Raw genomic sequence first — 5813 nt, forward strand, 5'->3', positions numbered from 1 at the left:
TCGGCCTTGTTTGTCACTAGTCGTTATTTTGACGGTGAATATAAATTTTGTTTCTTCCTCTGTATCTTTTCTTACTGCTCCATACCCATTTTTTCTATTTTATGAATTCTAAGAAATTATAGATGGGTAATTCGGCCTTGTTTGTCACTAGTGTTATTTTGACGACGAGGGTTTCTACACCATGTTTCTTTAAGAAAAAAAAAACACTATTTTTCTTTACCCTGGGTTATTTAGATGATTCGTGTGTGTATATATATTATCCTAAAACTTTAATTATTAGATGGTGTTCATGCATCACTTGTTTAAAATGACAGCATTGTTTCCTAGGTTAGTTTACTATATAGAGTATGTGATGAAATTTGTATCCCTTGTTCTCGAAGGATTATTTATCAATTTACCATTTGCCTCAACATAGAGATAAGAATGGTCATACTAGTGTCATGGTTTGGAAACTTTTTGATGTGACATTCTGGATTTATTATTAGAGATGTGCTTATAAAGTCATGAAAGCACATGAAACCCCATGAGGTCTTTCAATCTACTACATTAAAACAAAATACTTTATGTAGCATTGATCAGGTCGATATATTCTTTATTACTTGTGTCATAAAATAATTTTTGGATTTTATTAGATATAAACATTATATATATTTAATCTTTAAGTATAAATATGAAGTTAATCATTGACATTTTTAAACAAAGGTTCTTGATAAAACATTGCAAGGCCATTTTACCATGTAGTTCACATTGTCACTTAACCGAAAGAGAAACATTGTTTTAAAAGGGATATTTCAGTCATAATCAAATCCATTTATGTGCCCAGATGATGGAAATTCCTCAGACCCATCAAAAAGCTGTCATGACTAAGGAAAATGTGAAATTAGAAGGTTTTATAAATATGTGTCCCAACCAACCAAACATAGATTACAAATTCTTACAATAACGTGCCTTTCTAGTATGATTGGTCAAGTAAACCCGCTCAACTTCATGTGGTTTACGGGAAAGAATATGCAAGCAATTTGAAAGTGAAAATGGGATTTGACGTTTAAAATAGCAGCAACCATCATTTAATTCTCCTAAGCATACATTAGGTTTCAATTTAATATATATATATATATTCACACATCTCCTTTTCGTTGATGTTGTTATGATCTTCCTGGATGGCAGCATCAGGGATTCTTCTTCCTTCCATGACATTCTTAATCTCTTTGGAAAAGCCACTGGTATGGCTACAAATCAGGCAAAATCTACTATTACTCTGTCTCACACCACCCCACAGGAGGATAGAGCTGCCCTCCATTTTTTCCACTATCATCTGCATAATCTCTCGGAGGGTCTGAAATATTTGGGTTTTTGGATCAAACCCCACAGCTACCAGATTGCTGACTGGATCTGGTTAGTGATTAAAATTAAGAAGAGATTGAAAGCACGGAATCATTTATTTCTATCAAGAACTGGGTGCCTTGTCCTGATAAAATCATTCCTAGAAGCCACCCCTGTATATTGGATGTCACTTGCCTAGATCCCTCGGGGAATACTCGGGCGCATCGAACAAATATGCTGCCGATATCTTTGGACCAGACAAAAGGAAGGTAAAACCTTTGCTTGGGTAAGTTGGAAGAAAATTTCATTGCCAAAAAAATGGGGGGGATGGGGACTAAAAGACCTGTCTATTTTTGGCCAAGCTCTTGCAGCCAAGATGAGTTGGTCCCTTCTCACTTCACAGAATCTTTGGACAACTATGTCCTACCACAAATATATATGGCCGCTACAATTATTGGACTAGGTAAGATTACCAGAATGGCCTCGGGTGGGCATTTCCATAGTATGTAAAGCAATCCTTCAATCGATGCCCTTCATCATATCAGGCTTGGCATGGCGCATTAACAATGGTGCATCTATTCACATTGGTATTGATCCCTGGATAGGAGGGGGAAACAGATATCATTTACCACCTAAACTCATACAATACCTACAACACAGGAATACCTTGACGATTGCACACATTGTCGATCCCGAGCACAACACTATATTTAGTCAAACCTAGAGGACAACACCTGAATTAAACATTCCTGCACAATGGCAAAAGTCCTGGGATTCATATCTATCAGCTCTGTCTGAAGCTCATGTACACCTAAATCACGACCCAGATGTACTTGTTTGGATCCCAGCTGAGCATGGGAAATACACACCAAAATAGGGATACAATCAACTTCTCTTGGATCGCAAGCCTACACACTCTCAAACATGGTGGCAACAGATCTAGAAATTGAAAACTCCTCCTTGGGAACACCTCTTCATGTGGAGTGATTTATGTAACAAAACTCCTACAGGCGATGCCCTTATGCACAGACCTATTCATGGCCCAACCTGGTGTGTTCTCTGCACTCAAGACACTGAAAACAATGAACACCTATTTCTCCTCTGTCCAACTATCATACAATTCTGGCAAGTCACAACTCAACAACTCTCTATGCAGAATGCATGACAAGGCACTTCTATTCTCCAAGCATGGAACAACTGGATTGCAACACACCAGGGAGCTAAGGCACAATGCCTACCTCTCATCATCTATTGGACCTTATGGATTACCTAGAACAAAATTATTTTCAAGAATGAAACTGCCCAATGGTCACTTCTCATTGCAAAGGTCGTAGCAGCTTATTAGGATATCCCAGAAGAGGCAAACCCCCACACTCGCAGAACCTCGGGACCGGATCGGATTGATAAATGCAAGCCATGGGCTTACTTCGATGGAGTTTCCCAACCACATGGTTGTGGAGGGGGTTTCATGCTATACATCTCTAGATAGAATTTCTTTAAGGTCCAATTAGGTCTAGGGGAGGGTACAAACAACTTTGCCGAGCTTATTACCCTCAGACATCTGCTCCATTTTGCATTAGCACATGACTGCTCTTCTATTTAGATCTATGGGGATTCCAAAATTATTATTAGTTGGTTCAACAAAAAAAATCATTGCCATCTTATTTCTCTACAAAACATTTTGGATTAAGTCTACAATTACAAAGCAGTGTTTAACTTAGTCTCTTGTCATCATATATACAGGGAATATAATGAAGATGCTAACATACTTTCCAAGGAGGGATCTCTACTTCCCCGAGGCATGTGGATAATCTCTGAATAGATGGGAGCAGACTTCTACCAATATCACCACAGGCCATATATAGACCAGGATTACCATAGGGTGGATAGGCCCTAATTATATATAATTTTTTGTGTTTATATCAGAGTTTCATCAAATATGTAAATATTTATATCTGCTGATATATATAGACAAACAGTCTGAATATGTACATGACATGGCTTTGCCATTCATATTTTTTTACAGTTTGTTTCGAATTGGTCTTGGATCAATAGTACTCGCATATGCTACAAGCATCTACTACATGTAATTTTTCTACTTAATGAAAGATTACTATTTTTCCATTGGATATATATATATATGGGGCACCATAATCTAGATTCATCACCTTAGTTAATTGACCTTGTAATCATAGTAAATTTTGTAAATAAGCTTATAAATTTTAAATATAGAATGAAAACTGTAATAATTTTTTTTTGAATTTTCACAAATGAAGAGTAGTAAATGTAACTCTCCAAAAATAACTATGATTTTCCATTCTTAAAACCAGTTTCATAAATAACAAATTTCAATCAATTTAATGAACAAATTTCAATCTGTACATTGAAAATTTAGTGTTCACATAATAGCATATATAATATAGTAGCTAAAGAGTGCTTGCAGAACGCATTATTTTTAAATAAAATTAGACTATGTAAGTATTTTAAAAAAATGTTGTAAATGACCCATTTAACCAGGTCACTCGATAATAATAATTTCAGAGGACAATAATACTATCAATGCATATTCCCTAAATGTTACCTCTAGCTCGGATTCCCCCAAATCATTGCTATCACATTATCAATTTCAATCCTCCACATTATCAATTTGTTCCAGGTCACTTTTGTTTCCCTTTACAGCATGACTGCTTCATTTATATATATATATATATATATATATATTTTGTAATTCACTTCAAGCTTCCATATTTGCTTGAAACATGGGTCTTATTAGCTTCCTAAGATGAGGCAGAATACACTTAATTGAAGGTTATTGTACTCGCTAGATTTTCAAGTAGTAGTTTCTTTTCTAGATACATCTTTTTCATTTCTATTTTTTTGGGTGCATGAAATTGAAGCTAATTAGAGTGTTGGCATTACTTTGTCATCTATTTTTGGTGTTTTAATTTTAATGTTATTGGTTGACTTGGTCTACCTTGATTTATCTCGTAGAATAACTTTGATGCTTCTTGGTAACATGATTTCCTTGCTTTTGTTGTTATATGTTCCTTTATGTTTCATTTTCCATTATGTGTAATTCACTTCAAGCTTCCCTATTTTCTTGGAACATGGGTCTTATTAGCTTTCTAAGATGAGGCAAAATATACTTAATTGAAAGTTCTTGTACTTGCTCTTTTCAAGTAGTAGTGTTTTTTGAGATATATCTTTTTCATTTCTATGTTGTTGGGTGCATGAGATTGAAGCTAATTAGAGTGTTGGCATTGCTTTGTCATCTATTTTTGGTGTTTTAATTTTAATGTTATTAGGTTGCTAATTAGAATGTTGGTATTCCTTTGTCATCTAATTTTGGTGCTTTAATTTAAATGTTATTGGGTTGGCTTGTTCTACCTTGATTTATCTCGTAGAAATATGATCCAAATGCACTAAAATGCTCTGAAGAGAAAATCCCTACAATTATAAGGAGCCCCTAATCGACCAAAATGTTCTATCCTAAGAATATGGGCATATGATGCAGTGCCAAATAACTAGAAATGATGCACCTACCATTAATGCTAGTGTCATATCCCCATCTTCTCAGATCATAACATTTTAATTGACAAAATGAAAATTTTGATCAATGAAGAGGACGCCAATGAAAAAGATGATGATATCATGGCCATTGAACAACCTTTATGCTTCTTGGTAACATATTTTCATTTCTTTTGTTGTTATATGCTCATTTATGTTTCCTTTTTCATTGTGTGTAATTCACTTTGCTTCCCTATTTTCTTGGAACATGGGTCTTATTAACTTCCTAAGATGAGGCAGGATACACTTTATTGAAGGTTCTAGTATTTTCTCTTTTCAAGTAGTAGTTTCTTTTCTAGATACATCTTTTTCATTTCTATTTTGTTGGGTGCATGAGATTGAAGCTAATTAAAGTATTGCCATTGTTTTGTCATCTATTTTTGGTGTTTTAATTTTAATGTTATTGGATTTTTAATTAGAGTGTTGACATTGCTTTGTCATCTATTTTTGGTGTTTTAATTTTAATATTATTGGGTTGACTTGTTTTACCTTGATTTATCTCGTAGAACAACCTTGATACTTCTTGGTAACATAATTTCCTTACTTTTGTTGTTATATGTTCATTTATGTTTCCTTCTTCGTTATGTGTAATTCACTTCAAGCTTCCCTATTTTCTTGGAACATGGGATTTATTAACTTCCTAAGGTGAGGCCGAATACACTTAATTAAAGGTTCTTGTACTTGTTTTTTTAATTAGTAGTTTCTTTTTGAGATACATCTTTTTCATTTCTATTTTGTTGGGTGCATGAGATTGAAGCTAATTAGAGTGTTGGCATTGCTTTTTCAACTAATTAGAAAGATTTGTATCTGTGGAATGAACATAAACATAAATTAATAAATACTTTCAACCTTCATTTGATTTGAAGCTAAGCTGAATGAATTAGAGATTTGTAGTTTAGTTGAGTTAGATATCTCTAGTTGTT

This window comes from Pinus tabuliformis, chromosome X, assembly GCF_031772625.1.
Source record: "Pinus tabuliformis cultivar Carrire ecotype Pingquan chromosome X, CPIR1, whole genome shotgun sequence".
In the NCBI taxonomy this organism is placed as follows: Eukaryota; Viridiplantae; Streptophyta; class Pinopsida; order Pinales; family Pinaceae; genus Pinus; species Pinus tabuliformis.